The sequence below is a fragment of the Canis aureus genome, chromosome 12 (assembly GCF_053574225.1).
Source record: "Canis aureus isolate CA01 chromosome 12, VMU_Caureus_v.1.0, whole genome shotgun sequence".
In the NCBI taxonomy this organism is placed as follows: Eukaryota; Metazoa; Chordata; class Mammalia; order Carnivora; family Canidae; genus Canis; species Canis aureus.
In genome coordinates, this window is record NC_135622.1 from 21,603,495 (window position 1) to 21,620,863 (window position 17,369).

General features: G+C 35.1%; 1 long non-coding RNA gene across 4 annotated transcripts in view; it reads right to left on the bottom strand.

Moving 5' to 3' along the window:
• LOC144324638 (uncharacterized) overlaps positions 1-15,662 on the bottom strand; it is a 134,911-nt gene extending 119,249 nt beyond the window's left edge. For 3 of the 4 annotated variants that reach the window (XR_013390070.1, XR_013390068.1, XR_013390071.1), the window contains exons 1-3: positions 15,474-15,662; positions 10,688-10,812; positions 8,658-8,803 (exon numbers count right to left, since the gene is read on the bottom strand). This is a non-coding gene — a long non-coding RNA (uncharacterized LOC144324638). Of the gene's footprint in view, positions 1-1,175; positions 1,556-8,657; positions 8,804-10,687; positions 10,813-15,473 lie in introns of those variants that run through there. The other variant, XR_013390069.1, reaches the window with a different exon arrangement.
• Positions 15,663-17,369: the final 1,707 nt, after the last annotated feature.

The following is a 17,369-nucleotide window of genomic DNA, read 5'->3' on the forward strand; positions in this document are numbered from 1 at the left end:
CCTTAATCCATTAAAGTCCTAAAAAACATAGAGGAGAAATCTCCTTGACATGCATCTTAGAAATTTTTTTATGACCCCAAAAGCAAGGCAACAAAAGCAGAAATAAACAAGCAAAACTACATCAAATAAAAAGCTTCTGCACATCATATAAAAAGCTTTCTGCACAACAACGGAAAAAAAGCAACAAATTGAAAAGTCAATCTACAAATAGAAGAATGTATTTCTAAACCATATATCTAATAAAAATTAACACCCAAATATATAAGGAAGTCATATAACACAGAAACAAAAAAAAAAATAACCCAATTAGAAAATGGACAAATTATAAAGCTACTATAATCAAGATAGTGTGGTATATATAAATAGGACAATGGAGCAGAATCGAAAGTCTAGAACTGGATCCATATAAGCATATTTAACTGATCTCTGACAAGGGAGCAACGATAACACAATAGTGTAAACATAATCTTTCCAACAGATGGTGCTGGAACAACTGGGTATGTATATATATATATATATAAAACAAGACACAAACCTTACAGCCTTCACAGACATTAACTCAAAATAGATCACAGACCTAAATGTAAAACACAGAACTACAACATTCTTAGAAGATAGCATAGGAGAAAATCCTAGATAAGTTGGATATGGTAATGACTTCTCAGACATAACAGCAAAGGAACAACCTATGACAGAAATGATTGATAAGCTGGACTTCATTACTCTTAAAACTCAGCTCTGTGAAGACGGTGTCAAGAGAATGATAAGACAAGCCACAGGTTGGAACAAAATGTTTACATGCAAAAGACATAACTGATAAAAGATTGTTGTTCAAAATGTACAAACTTAAAACTCCACAATAAGAAAATAAAGAACTTAATTAAAAAATGGGCCAAAGACTTTAAAAGATACTTCACCCAAGAAGATATACAGATGGTAAGCAGTCACGTGAAAAGATGCTCAAAACATGTCATCAGGAAAATGCAAATTAAAGTGACATACCAATACATACCTAGTAGACTGGTCAAAATCCAGAACACTGACAACACTGAACAATCAATAATGTATTTCTTGATTACTGCTTTTGTACTAACAACTGTGACAGGTGATTTCATAATCTGTTACTTAATTACTCAAGATAGGTATGTTTATTCACTTTTCCCATTCCTATCCCTGAGCATTCTGAAGTAAGAGAGCTAATCCGTTTTTTTCCATAGGTGTCACATGAGGCCAGAACTAGATGAAGCACTACTTAACACTATCAAATTAGAGTTACATAAAAATGTAATTCTATAGGTGGAAAATTCTTAAGATTACATAGTCAAGGTTTCTTTAAGTACAGCATGTTACCATATAAATTTTGAATTTTCCTGAGATTAGTATCCACTACCTCACAGTCTAGTTATTTCCATTGCTGTATAGCTTTATTTGTTAGAATGTCTTCTTTATACTACACTAAAATAGCTTCCTGAAATTTGTATCAAATCAGTCTGTTTTCTCCTCCAGAATTATACAACAAACTTCAAAATCTTCTTCCACAGGGATGCCATGCTTCCTGTAATTGAAGATAAAATCATAATTTCTCTTACTAAGATTCATCTCTGTGGCCTCAGCTGTATTAACTGCTCCTCATTTAAAGGATTTCAATATCTTGTACAAATACTATGCTACTGCTCAATTAGACTTACCTTGCAACATCCAATACTAATTATGCAATTGATTATATAGGTAATATATATACATATATTCAATAAATATAAACAATTTATAAAGTAGAAACAATTCAATCACAACAATTGTGATTTGAATTTAGTAGTAGTCTCTCACTTCCCTTATTCTGGATTACATAAGTTAATAATTCATGTTATGTTTTGTTCTTTTTCCTCAAATCTTCTGAGATGATTTTGACTAGCTTTTGTCATCCAGAAACTAGTTGTCAGACTTACTGCCTGAACACACTAGTGTATCATAATCTGTGAAGTACTTACTTTGTCTCAGGCATTTTGTTGCAACTAATAACTACTATAAAATATGGGTTACTTACTTTAACATTATTATGGTATAACTAATTTACATTCCAGTGTTCTTTATTAAATAACAAAGAGAAAATGAAATGGTCTATAATTTTTTCACAACAAAGAATGGCTATATTGAAGACTATCTATCTATCTCTCTATATATATTTATATATACATGCCTCGATTTAAAATATAGATAAATAGATATAAAATCAATAAACAACACATGATACTGGTTTGTAAGTTCTTTTTTATTTTCTCCAAAAATGTTAGAAATTGTTTTATGTATTTATTTTTGCAAATGTGTGTGAGATTTCCTAGGTTATAAAATCAGGATAAAAGCTGCTGAGTTATAGGGTGTGGCTCTTTTCAAGTTTACTAAATATTAACAAAATGTCTTTCATACTGGTTATAGAAATACACACATTCTTCAGCAGTATGTAAAAATTCTTATAGCTCCACATTCTTCCTTTGTCTTGTTCCTTAACTGTTTCTCCCCAGTTTTATTGAGGCATAAAGTTGACATATAACATTGTATTAGTTTAATGTATACAACATAATGATTTGGTATAGGTATGTATTGTGAAATTATTAACACAATAAGTTTAGTTAACATCTATCACCTAACAGAGTTACTTATTTTTCTTGTGATAAGAACTTTTAAGCTATACTCTTGTAACAACTTTCAAATATACAACATAATATCTCTACCTATAGTCACCATGCTATACATTATATCACCAGGACTTATTTATAACTAGAAATTTGTACATTCTGACCCATTTTCCCTCAGATCCCCCATTCCCAATTCTGGTAACCATCAGTCTGTTCTCTTTTATGAGTTAGATGTTTTGAGATTCCACACATAAGTGGTATCATACAGTATTTGTCTTTTACTGTCTGACTTATTTCACTCAGCATCATGCCCTTATTCCATACATGTCACAAATAGCAGGCTCCCCCTTTTCCTTCTGGCAGAATAGTATTCCATTGTATATTTATACCACATTAACTTTATCCATTAATCCATCATTGGGCACTTTGGTTGTTTCCATGTCTTGGGTATTTTTAAACAATGCCTCAGTGAACATGAGGGTGCAGATACCTCTTTGAGACAATCTTTTCATTTCCTTCAGATATACACACAGAGTGGGATTGCTGGATAAGTAGTCTTCTTTCTAATTTTTTAGGAACTTCCAAACTGTTTTTCATACTGATTGAAGTAACTTACTTTCCCACCAAAAATGTACAAAGGTTCCCTTTTCTCCATATCTTTGCCGATACCTATTATTTCTTGTCTGGCCAACTAACTAGAAGCTCATAAGAGATTGGGAATCAACTGCTTCTTTTCTTTGGGTTATGTTCTCTAGATTTTCATGTTTATCCTTCTTGTTACTATTTAATGCATAACATTATTTTTGGTCTGTTTGTCTATTCCAATTCCATGTATTACAGCAAATTTTTCTTGACTTACAATAAGACTTTGTGATAGAGAACTCTCCTCTGACATGGCTCTCCTTCTTGTCATGTTTCCTTACCAATTTTAATGGATCACTTCAAATCTGTTTTGATACTCTATTGCAATAGATTTTTAGAATATGGGTGAAGAGCAAATAAACATTTTCCCTTTGAAAATTAAGAGGGGAATGAGACTCCATGAGATCAGAGTATTTCCCATAGCATCTAGGAAAGTATTTATACATTGTCAGTACTTAATTAAAGCTTTATTGTTACAGTAAGAGATAATGCCAGCGAGTGTATTAACAAGTATATAAGATACAAGATTTTTAAATAAAAGTTCTTAAATAGAAACTTCTTGTGGGCTAGGGCCATTCTACTGTTGTTTTTTTCTCCCTCTGCATGTAATAGTACAATTAAGCTGGCAGATATTTGATTAAAGCTAATGATTTCATTTGGAGTTCACAAGATATGTTTTTGCTGCAGATAACAGAAGACCTGCCTAAAAGTGTTTTTTTAAAAATAAGAGTTAATAATCTTGCATAATAAGATTTCTGGAAGTAAAGGTTTTTAGATTTGGTTAATTCAACAGATCAGCAAATGCTAAGGTGCATAAGGAGTGCCTTTTATTTTTATTTTGGTTCTTTTCTGTAGCCACATCATAGCTATCAAAGCTCCAAGTTGATAGCCTCATAACAATGCCCAAAAGTAATAAGAAAAGGCAGGGTTTCTCTTCATGTCATCTCATTGATCATAGAGTAAGTCAGGCTTATAAGCTCCCAATAACCTTCTATGTCCAATGGCTACATGCAGACTCCCATCATTCATTAGCCAGGACTAGTTATGATTTATTATCAGGCGGAGTCCACCTTACCTGAGCATAATGCTAAGGGATACTGGAATAAAATCAAGTTCCTTTTACCAGTGTAAGAAAACAAAGTTTCTTCCTCATAGAAAGTCAACAATTTCTGTCACATGAAGTTTCATGTTTTCAAGTCAGTAATAGGGACAACATAGCAAACACACTGTAAAGAGTGATTATTTAGGATTTTTCTTATTCCAAGTCATCTATCAAGCTTTTTAAAGAATGTTGATAGTTACTTTCCAACGTCTACAAATTTTGGTAATTCAAAGTGATTTTTAAAAGGCATTTGCTCCTGATTAGTAATATAACAATCTGTTTTCCTCCCACAGTTATCTTTATCTTGTTAACATAAGATTATGCTTTCTTAATGGCTTCTTCGAAATTTAGGGAAAAGGGATGCCTGGGTGTCTCAGCAGTTGAGCGCCTGCCTTTGGGCCAGGGCATCCTGGAGTCCTGTGATGGAGTCTCACGTTGGGCTCCCTGCATGGAGCCTGCTTCTCCCTCTGCCTGTGTGTCTCTGCCTCTCTCTCTCTGTGTCTCTCATGAAAAAATAAATAAAATGTTTAAAAAAATAAAAAGGAAATTTAGGGAAAAAACCCAATACCACAGAAAAATGATGGATACCCCCCATAGAACAGTCTACATTGTAGGAATCCCAATGAGTATAAAAATATATATGATACATATAAATATGAATATATATTAATTCACATATATATGAATATATATACTATCCAAAATGATTTTTTCCATTAAAATTAACATATAATTTACTGTTTATTATAATGATATTATATAAATCTTTCCTGGGATATCTGGGATTGTCTTTTGGTTCTGTATTACCTCTTTTTCTTTTTTTTTTTTTTTCTTTCTTTTTTTTTTTTTTTTGTGGGAGGAGAGGAAATAGATTCCTTGCAACTATGATTTAATTGATTTCTATTGTCAAAAATAATTTCTATACCCAGTAGTTTTTATTAACTAATCTTGTTACAAAGCTTTAGGGGTCAAAAGTAAGGTTTGATTGAAAAAAAAAGAGTCACTTCTTTTTTTCTAAACGATTCCAAATACAGTCTTATAAAAGTAGTTCCAGTTAACTTTTAAGCAAAAGAATAAATACTGTAACAAGTATATAGACTTACAGATTATATATTAAAAATATTTATTTAGATCTATTTGTTTTGTTCTCATTGTTTTGTTAATCTGTCTAGTTTCTTTTATCCAACAATGTATACATATTTTAAATATCTTGAGTTTCTTACATCAATATTTCAGTAATTTGAAATAGATGTTGATAAGTGATCTTCAAATGTCCATTGATTTTTTTTACACTACTATCATTTGCCTGATAATTGGAATCAGTCCAGTATTGTCTTTCTGATGAGATTGGCAATCCTAGGATATGAAATATGTGATGGAAAATTTTTCTGAATATCCTTGCTGGCTTCATAAAATAGGCATCTTGGGGATATGCTGAGCTTGTGAAACAGGTAACTAAAGTAGGAAATGGATAAGATTTTTAACTTAAATTGGCCATTATATAAAATGAACGAACTAGCTTCCATTTCCTGTATAAGGAATGATTTCTTCCTTCTGTGAATTGGATGGCAATCAATATAAGGGGTGGAGGGGTGGGGTGGAGAAACTAATAGTAATCCTTCACCTATGAAAAGTAGCACTTCCAAGTTGCAACTGTGGACATGGGGAAAGATATAAGTTGTTTTTCTCATGTTTTTAAAAAATCTACCTCCACAGGATTCAGTTTACATGCCCTTATTTTTAGGAGGTAACTTGTACATGTGAGGTGAGGTCTACATTGTATAAACCAAAATGGAAGAAGCAGTTAAATAGAGAATCAAGACATGATAAACAGTCATATGGATTTCCTGTTTCCTAACTGCCTGATGCAGAGTGCCAACGTACATTCACACACATGCAGACACCACACACACACACACACACACACACACATACACACACACTCACACACACACACACACGTGTATCTGTTTGCTAGTTTGGAGTTCGCCACCTGGTTAACCTGGCTGAGCTGAATTCACTTCCTTTCTTTTTCTTTCTGTCATACCACTCTTCGTGTTGCTTTAATAGCTTCATTTCCTACAACCCGAAATTTGTCTCCTTGTACTTCTGCTATTACCCACCATTAAAATTTTAATTGCATCATGTTTTATACTGTTGGCTACTTTGCTTGTAAACAGTATGCTTCTCTTCTGTATTATAGAATAAGCTCACTGTGGACATCAAATGCATTCTTAATTTCTAAGAATTTTTCACATTGTTTGACATACACAGGGCATTTGAGAATAATTGTGTGTTGAGTGACTTAAAGTACATCCCTCAGTGCTGAGCACATTGAAAATGTGTAAAGATTATATGTTGACTGATCTATTATCATCCTTGACTAACCTTTTTTCCCTTGAGTGACCAAAAATATATATTAAGAAATAATGTACACTTATGCACACAGTGAAAGTGAAGGCACAATTTAAGAGTTTGGATATTAAAGTTGTTTTAAAGCTTTAAGTCTTATATATTCAATATTTCCTTTTTTAGTCTTTAAATTACTTCAAAAATACAAAGAAAAAATAGTATTATTTTATCTCACTACACACAAAATTATTCTGTCTTAATATATATACTACACAGATACTCAGACATATTTCTTGGCATTTTTAACCATTTTGCATTGAAGATAACTAACACATGCCTGGAGAGAATAGGATTAGGATTACTGTTGGCCATTTTAAACCATTTAGAAATGCCTATGCTTACCTACAATGTTTACTTAATTCTGTGTTCTTATTAAGCCTCAAACTCTGAATATGTATTATAATGGATTTTTTATTCATAGAGATTAAATGAAATAATATGGTTATATCTCATCTGTGAATTTTGTGTATTTATTTACAGATTCATTCACACATTCAACAGGTATTGACACAGTGCCTACTATGTGTTAATGGTATTCTAGACAATAGAAACAAGAAAGTAGCACTGATTAAGGCAGACAAGATCCCTCCTCCCTTAAAGCTTCAATATACTTGAGAGAATAAAAATAAAAATACAAAGCAAATAAACATAAAATACCGTAAGTGATAAGAATGACGTTCAATTGAGTGCTACAAGAGAATAGGAGTACTACAATGAGCCATTATTATTATAAGGAACCTAAAGCAGGAAACTTCCTGGGTTGTTGTTTGAGGTGGAAGAAAACTATATGCTGGCACTTGGGGAGGTAAGAAAGGGATGTTCTTGATGTTATCAAAGTGGTAGTCAGGAGTCAGATCAAATGAGGCCGTATAGGCTAAAATAAAGAGTTTGAATGTTATTTAAAATTCAAAAAGAAAGCACTGAGGTTTCCAAAAAGGAAGTGATATGATCAGATTTACACTTTAGCAAAGATGACTTAGGCTGCTATGTGGAAAATGCATTGCAAAAAGGATAAGAAAGAAGTCAGAGCAACCAGCTTGGAAGCTCCTGCAGAATTTGTTAAGAGATAATCTGGAATAGTCCAGAAAGTTGGAAGTGGAAATGGAGAGAAGCAGACAGATTCAGAATATTTTCCAGGTACTAATTCTAAAAAGAGTAAGAGGGTAAAATGTAATTATGGTGTGAATATACAGTGTGTGTCATGTACTTCGTTAATTATCTTCATCATTATTGGCTGATGCCAGAATGACTATGCTTTATCATACAACAGCTTAGTAGAGCAGTAGAAATAAAAGGCTTGGATATTAGAGAAGTTGTTTATACCTTATGTGCTTCAGTGTTCTCATCTATGAAATGGGAAATAATATTATATAACACAAAGAGTTGGTGACAGGATTAATATATGCAAAGTACTAACCACAGCTTCTAGTAGTAATAATGCTACATAATATGATAAACTAACAGTTATTTTTGAATGTCCACTATACAGCATCAAAATGACTTAATGGAAAGAAAGTTGAGTTTGGAACCTATCCTTCAACTCTTGCTCCACAATACATCTTTTCTTCTTGGCCTTGATCACATTGCTCAACCTATCTGAATTTCAGTTTCCTTACTTATAAAATGGAGATACTAAATCCTACATCATAAGAGTAATGTAAGAACTAAATGGAATATTTGTAAATCATTCAAATCTGTGATTGGCACTGACAAGAAACTTAAATGTTAGTTACTGTGGAAAGTCAACTGCTTCCAATTCTTTATTCTTTCTCTCATAAAATTTAAGATGCTGATCTTAGCCATGTAGCCAAGTAGATGTTGCTGACAAGATTCAAGGAACAGTCTTTTATGTGCAGGTTTGGGCTTACCTTGTTGTGGTCTTGCGATGTGTAATTAGAAGAATATGGCTTAGTTGGTTGCTGGTTCAAGGAGTATAATGAACCAAATAGAGTAGATCTGAAGCTGGTCTGAAATCTTGAGCCAAGTTCAGTGAAGCCATGGCTGACCCGAAGACCTACGAGTAAGAAAAGCAGTATTTATTACTGTAAGATACGGGGATTTTCATGATAATTGTTATGCAGTTTATTGCAGTAAATGTCACTAATACATTACTTTCTCCCCTTCTTCCTTTTAAATCTGCCAATTCCCAAAACTTTAAATTGTATCAAAAACATAACTTTTTCTGTGTGATTTAAATAATTCTCAAGTATAATTTTATAGGACCTTGACCTGTAGTTAATATTAATTATCAATAAACTAGAATTGTTCATAGTAACAATGTGCCTAGCATTGTGGTAGATTCTCTTGGAAGAATAAAAAAGTAAATATGTGAAACTTGATAACCAAAGGATTTCTCACTGAGAACACACTATGAGTCTTCATGAAGTCATATATCTCAGGCATGCTTGAGAACTTTGAGATGGAGGGACTCGAGTAGGCAGGCAAAGTTTCTTAGATGATGTTGGTATTGAGTTGGACATGAAGGATAGATATATTTCAAAAGAGCCACCTGAATTCTGAAGCACTTTAGCACTACAAATATTGGCTGTGAAAAGCACAGGGGTCATTATTCGGTCCCTGACTTTTGTTTCTTCTGAGGTATTAGGAAAAACAGTCGTCTCTCCTAGCCCCAGGACCAGAGTATCCTGACTATATTCATCCACCTGCCTAATGGCACCTACTTTCTTCAGAGGTTATTGGCATGACAACCTTTCCGTTTGATCAAGTTAACCTTCTGACTATTGTTTTTGTCTTTAATAAGCCAAAGTGACACTTTACATTGAAAGTTAAAAGGGGAAGACATGGGGGAAGTCCATTGATCTACTATTTTATTAGATTCCTGATTGGAAACAAAGATGAACTGTGGCCTTACATGTAAAATCACCCATTTTTCACCTCTGAGGTTTCATATTTGAACCTGATGTGTTATTTATCCTAACTCCCAGACTCTGTAATATCAGTTGCAAGGCATCCAGGAGGAGATGGAAGGCAATTGCTAGAAGAGGAATTTTGAGTAAATGCAATTGAGGTATCGTCTTTCTCAACCTTTTAACGGTACAGCTCAACAGGGAGGGAGAGAAGGAAAGAATAAAGAAGGAAGGAAGGGTGGGGGGAAAAAGGAAAAGGTATAGCTATCTCTTAAAGCTAGTGTAAGCCAAGCACATATTAGATACTTCATGATATATATGAGATATGTGTATTTATATACTTGTATTTACACATTAATTGTACATGTTGTCTCAAAAAGCTATATATTAATAGATCCATTTTACAAATGATCAGTTTATTTAAACTGATCCTGCAGCTAATAAGAACCTATATTTAAACATGCATAAAATAATTAAATAATATAATACCAAGAATAATCATCTCATTTAAAGTTTAAAACAACTGTCTAAAGATATTTTATTATTGTCCACTTTTAGAGGAAACAGGCTAATGAAGGTTTAGCAACATGCCAAAAGTCATACAGCTTATACATGGCAGAGCTCAGCTCATACTTGAAATTATCTAACTACAAAGCTCCTGCTTTTCTTTTTCTAATTAATTAATATAGTTATTCATTAATGAGATTTAAAGAGATTATAAGGACAAAACTCACTTGTTTTCCAAATGTTTTGGAAGAGAAGTGCAGTTGGTGACTATGACAGACTGAGTAGTGAAGTTTCTGTGCTGGTTCATATATCTTGCCTAAATTAAATAATTTCCAAGTTCCTTTTTTTTTTTTTTCAGTTGTTACAAAGTAAAATCTCTCTTTCCCACCTCTCAACTAACCACTAATTGCATTTCTCCTATTTAGCAGATATGCACTTCTGTCAACTAACCAGTTTCCTCCTTCTGCTAAAGAAGCAAGGATTCAGTAGCAATTAGGAATAATTGTTGTGATTTCTCCACCTACCTAACTCTGGCTTCCAACAGAGCAGCAGATCCCATTAGCCTTTGAAGACAAGAACGTTGAAAGAAAAATGTATCTCTTGAAAACCAATCAGCGTTGAATTTAGGTAATGTTTACTGAGTCCCTCTCTGGGAAAAACAAAATAGATGATGTGTAAAAACATAGAAAAAGTGGGATACAAGGTTGTTTTCTTTAGACAATGTCAAACATTAGAATAATTAGGTGAAGAGGGCAACGTAGCAACTATAAATTATGAATTGAGATGTGAACCCAAAGTATTCTTCATGTTTTACCCAACTTAAAATTCCAAAATTGAGTCGTCCTTTTGAGTTATCAGTTCATGAAGAATCCCTGTTTAAAGTGAAAATTCTCTTTGAAGTGATTAGATATAGAGCTGGGGGGGGGGGGTGGCATATGTGTGTATTTGTGGTGGAGAGAGTGTGGAAATCTCTCCAACACTAATCCTATTAAGACACTTAATGCCTCTACAATCTTAGTGCTTGGCTATCTGGAAGGCACAGAGTAGGCTATGGGGAGATGACTCAAACGACTGAGATATTTTTATTAAGTTCTAGGCAAACTCTCTGGATAGCTGTCACCTAAGTTTTTACCTGTGCTCCCCACTTGTAAAGAACTCCACTAGTTGTCTTGGGATTTATCTAAAATTGTTTGTATCTAACTGCAGTGGGCTTATAATGTAATACAGTGTAAAAAATATAGACATATCCCTCAAAAACTCAGGGTTGCAAGAACTGGTCCAGAACATATGGAAAAAAAAATCATCAAGAAATAAAAACAGGGCAGCCCAAGTGGCTCAGCGGTTTAGCACCGCTTCAGCACAGGGTGTGATCCTGGAGACCTGGGATCGAGTCCCATGTCAGGCTCCCTGCATGGAGCCTGCTTCTCCCTCTGCCTTGTCTCTGTCTCTCTCTCTCTCTCTCTCTCTCTCTCTCTCATAAATAAATAAATAAAATCTTAAAAAAAAATAAAAACACTTCATTTACTCTATCAAAATATTATACTGATGCTATTTCAGTAGTTATCCATAAACATAGGTATGTATAATCTGCTTACTAAGCTTTTATTTCAGCCTACTTTTAGCTATTTACATAAACTTTGGCATTTACTCATAAGGTAAAAGGAAATCAAGAGGTCTCCTCATTCTAAAATAATCCCTACCCTCCCTTCTTACATCCTCACTTATTCAAGATGCCAAATCATTAGAAAATATAAGGACTTTATCTCCTGGTAAAATATGTCACTGCTATAGTTCAGTCCAATTGGAATGTGATCATGGATTAGTTTAATTGGATCATGAAATTAGGTAGCTCATTTCATGACCCTGATCAAACCAAAAATAGAATGGGAGGTGAAGGTCATGATCAGAGAGCTGCCAGGACTTTGAACCTAGGCTTATTAAAGAGAAGCACTTAGACATGGTGGTGGACATTGCTCCAAACCAGAACTCATATGAAAAGCCAGATCCAACAGGCCTGCATTGCAAACTTTTACTTCTATGCAGATGCAAAACAAGTGGGTTGTTGTCTTTTTTGATATCAGTTTCAAGTATCAGAAATTCCTCTCTTTCCACACTCATTGTATCTTTCCTTAATGACATAATATGAATTTTTGAAATGTCAGCACAATTCCCCTGCTGGAGTCAAATTATCCCATATTAAATTCTCTCAGACGTCAAGTCCAGCATTCAGGGATGTGGCTTCTCATCTCATTATTTTTGCTGTTCTTTCACTTCAATTATAACTTCAAGTACAACTTCATTTTCTCTTTTCCCCAACACTAATCTTATCAGTTATCTTCATGTAAGGCCTCCCACTACCTTGTGCTAATCATGCGGACATTTTATTTGGAACTCTGTAGACTTGTTTGAATCTCATCTGCATATCCAATCAGGTTTGCAAGAACAACTGGTCCAATCTCATCTGGGTATTAGATACGAGGACAGGTGATTTTGAGAGCAGCCTCCTGCAGCCAGAAGGGGAAACTGTTCATGTGAGATCAGGAAGACCTTGCTGTTTTCACTCTGCCTTGGGCGGTTCTATTGGATTATTCTCCAACAGTGAAATTTATTGAATAATATTGTTTGCAACCTGAGATTTGGGGCTGTTGGACTTAAAAAAAAAAAGAGAGAGAGAGTAGGGAATAGAATCAAAATGAGTTTTCATTGAGGTGTGCTTCATGTTTCCCTTGCAATTACTTCAGAAACAAGTCTTACCAATGGGTCCCCAAGTGCTTCCTCAGAGAACATTACAACACAAAAAGTAAGCACAGATATTATGTGTGCAGGTGAAGAATCAACTTCGCGAGGTAGTCTCTCTTGCCCTAATTAAGAGAAAATGTTAGAACCAAGCAGGGAAACACATACTTTCACAGCTGGATCTGGCTCCAGTGATCAAAGACTTCCTCTTGGGGGGAACCCTAATCATTTCTAAGCCAATGGCTATTGGCTGGTAAAACTAAAGCACAGTGATTTTTCAGGCAGAATATCTTGAATGAGGTAAACAGAAGCTTATGCCAGAATAAAAGTGGAAAAGAGGCAGTGTGGTCAAGGAGTGTACTGGAGTACAGCAGGCAATAATAAAAGATGACTTCAGAGACTGGGAGGCCAATCCTGATTCCTTTCTGTATCATTAGGGAATCATAGTTAGATGTTCTGGTGTCTACCCATCGTGTCTGATAAATATCTAATGTATATGATACCTAAGGTATTATATACTACTTGTCAAATCTTCCTCATGGGGTGACTCTTAGTCTCAAATTTGCTTTCAAAAGCAGCAGACTTTATTATTAAAGTCCTGGTTTTTCATGTTCTTACTAGATAGGGCTTAAGCAAAGGTTTAGCACAGCCGTTGGAAAATATTCTGTATTTACTATGCTGGCTATCCTCCACTGGTCTCACTGCTTCAATCCAGACCCACCCTGCTCTATACCCTGGGAGGCTTGGATTGTATCACCTTATTCTCTGAGTTGAATTAGGCTGCATCAATTAGAAGCACTGTCAGTAGACTGTAAGCCAGGATGAAAGAGGGTTTGAAGTACTTATTTTCCTCACTCATTTTCTGGCCTTGGCACTATGGTTCTGCCAGTAGCTGGTTCTGATACCTGTCAGGAGACCCTTCTCTATCTCTGAATTCTTTCCAGGCAGCAGGCCTATAGGTGATGAAGTTTCCCACATCTCTGTCAACATCTCTTTCATTAAGCTATTCTTTTTTCAACCCTTTTGAGTGTGAATTTTGTTAAGAGCTAATGGTTATGTAAGAATCCCAGGAAAGCCAAGACAGAGGGAACTGTTGGCCTCTGCATAGGCTATGTAAACATCAATCCTCTCTGTGTGCCCCCTACATTCCTCCTCCAGCCTTATGTGAAGTCTTCAACATGGATATGTTATCTTTGCATTAACTTCCAAGGTCTCTGTTAAACTGCAACTTGAAAAAATGCAACAAAATAAGCATTTGGCTTGGATTCATTTGTCAAAGTATCTTCTATAAATTGTGAGGGAGCAGGGATTATTCATTCATTTATTCATCCATCTGTTCATAAATTCACTCAATGAGTTTTCAGTATATATCTTTGCACTAGTCTCATGACTGGTGGTAAACAAAAGGTACACTCAATTGCTGCAGTGAAGAGAGCTAAATGGAAGTTATCATTACCTCTAGGCCTGAAGGTGTAAGCAAAGGAAACATAACCAAAGCCCAGAGAGCACTGATGCTAAGGAATCAGTCTGTCAGGAAGGAGCTATAGTTGTAGGAGAATATAGCCACAGCCAGGTCTCCTCACTGGATACTCTACAGTTGTCAGCCAATAGTTGGATTTCTAGAAGACATTTTCATTGGAGGTCTCCATAACCACTTTCAGGTCCGATGATTCACTCATAGGACTCAAAAGTTATTCTCATCACTATGGCTTATTATAACAAAAGAATACAGAATAAACTCAACGAAGGGAAAAACTACATCAGGTAAAGTCTAGAAGAAAACAGTAGCAAGCTTCCAACAGTCCTTTCCCACTGGGTCAAAGAAATGTTCTTAATTCTTTTACACGTGACAACACATGGGAAGGGTTGCCAAGAAGGACATATTTCTGAGCCTAGTTGTCCAGGATTTTTTTTTTAAATCTTTTTTAACTTATTTATTCATGAGAGACACAGAGAGAGACAGAGACAGAGACACAGGCAGAGGGAGAAGCAGGCTCCATGCAGGGAGCCAGATGTCCAACTCAATCCTGGGTCTCTAGGATCAGGCCCTGAGCCGAAGGCAAGCGCTAAATCGTTAAGCCACCCTGGCTGCCCAATGTCCAGGATTTTTATTGGGCATTACTTACAAAAGCATATAGAACCTATGTAACTGACCTCAGTTATTCGAGCTCCAGACCCCCAGTGGAGAAGCAGCTGTTCAGCATTCATCACATTGTTAGCATAAACTATCTGGATAAGTTGGCTCAGGCATGCAAAAGATACTCTTATCAGAAAGAACATTCCAAGAGCTCAGTTCTCAGGAGCCCACTAAGCACCAGTCATGAAAGTAAGCCTTTCTTATGAATGTACAGAGTTTGAGCAACCCAAACTGCTGAGTTAATCCTCTTTTCACACACTTGTAAAAGTGCTATATTTGGTTTTTTTATTCCTCCCTTAAGGTGAACAGCACTTCTGAAAAAATAACATAAAGAACTCAATCTATACTTTCTCTAATTTGAAACTAGCCACCAGTGAAATAGTGAAACTAATCACGTTGACTGGTGTCCCCAGGTGCTTCATCGTATCTTTCCTCACCTTTAGGGTTCACTTAGTCTTTTATAACAAGCTCTCACTGTCTTCATGTTTCCTCTTCTTCCTTCATCAAACCCCATGTTCAGAAAAGCGTAGAGATTGTCACCCATTGCTTACAGTGAGCCTGTCTCTGCTTCTCTCAAAGGGAGTTTACACCTCAATATCCAGCTCTTTCTGTCAAATGAAAAAATATGGCCCCTGATGAATGAAGAAGGAAACCCCTGGGAAATGACTACATTGTGATGTCATTAACTCCAGCCCTAAGCCTTTTAGCTGTTTGATATTTCAATTTTAGAGCCTTATTTTACACTATCCAGACATTTATAATTTTGACTCCTAAATACCTGACCATCAGTTATCCACTCACTACCATTCACATGATGATTAAACCCAGCTAAATAGTTCACAGTGATATCCCTGATCTATTTATTGGATGCAACATATTTGTCTCTCATCCACTGTTAGAAAATAGCGTTTCACAAATAACTTGAACAAAGTATGGTGAGACTCTCTATGTATTCATAAGTAACACAGGACATTTCCTTACTTTATGAATCTATATTTCTCAGTCTGTATTTCAACTGGCAAATCATCTTTAGGAAATGAAAACATTATCAAGGGAACAGATTTCATGTATTTCATATTTTGTTCTTTCTTCTATCCCTGGCCGAATTTCAACCAAGAAAAAGTATTGAGACTACAAAGTGACATTATTGGAATCTGGATGGAAAATCACCCATGAAATTTTGATAGTCAGCTTTATATTATATCTTCCCATTCTCCCTACAAAGTCTCTGAAGAAAACACAAAATCATTTGTTATTTGGAGATAAGCAGCTGTATTTGGGACAATGTAATTATCAAAACACTCTAGGCAAAGAAATGTTCATGTGAGTTTTTATATAAATGCATGTGTTTATTGGAATGGTTGTTTGTTGCAGGATGTTTGTCAGTCTGTCTATGCATGTAAGGCTATTTAGCACACAATGTTTGCATCAATGTCAGTAGTCTCTTGTTTCTAAAAATAATTTCTAGAAAAACACATGAAAATAAGGAGTATAAACCTAAACTTAGTTGTACAGGAATTCATCCCATAGCCCAGAAGGCTGTAATAGTAAAGCCTCTTTGGAACATGTATTTTTCTATGGTGACATGAGAAAGGAAAGCAAGACACCTCAGGACATGTCTAGCCTTGGAAGTTTCATAGAACTAGAGAAACAGACACAGCAGAAAGTACAGAATAGGTGTGTATTCATCTCTTTGTGGTGACAGCCCAAGGCTTTTCTTTTTATTTTCATTTCCTATACAAAACCAACAGTATTTCAGGAAGTTACAGGTTAAAGTCTACCGCTTCTAGCATATTTGTAAGATAAAAAATTACAAGTAGAGATGTTTACAGTGTAATTTTTTTCCTTTGTAGCAAAATAAACATGGCAGAAGTTTGTAAGGAATAAAACACAGGTTGAACAATTTCCCTGACCTTGGGGTACCATGGCAACTAATTTAGGAAGATAGACAAAAACTTCAGCTCATCTTTCCAATTTTCAATCAACGTTTTGCAGCCCAGACCCAGGATTTTTCCCCTCCAATGCACTCTCTAACAGAGTAGCCAGAGTGACCTTTATAAAACACAAATTGAATCATGCCATCCCTGCTTAAAATTTTTCTGTGGCTTCCCATTGTGTTTAAAATCAAAAATCATACTAGACCCTTCAAAACTCTAGGTGATCTCACTCTTAGGCTTAATTCTCAACTTTCCATGCCACTGTCCCTCATACTCAACATGTTCCAGGCTTTGAGGATACTCTTCTTTTTGTTCTTAACACACCAATCACTTGCCTGCATTTGGGTTTTGTTGTTGTTGTTGTTGCTGTTTGTTTGTTTGTTTTGTAATCAGTGC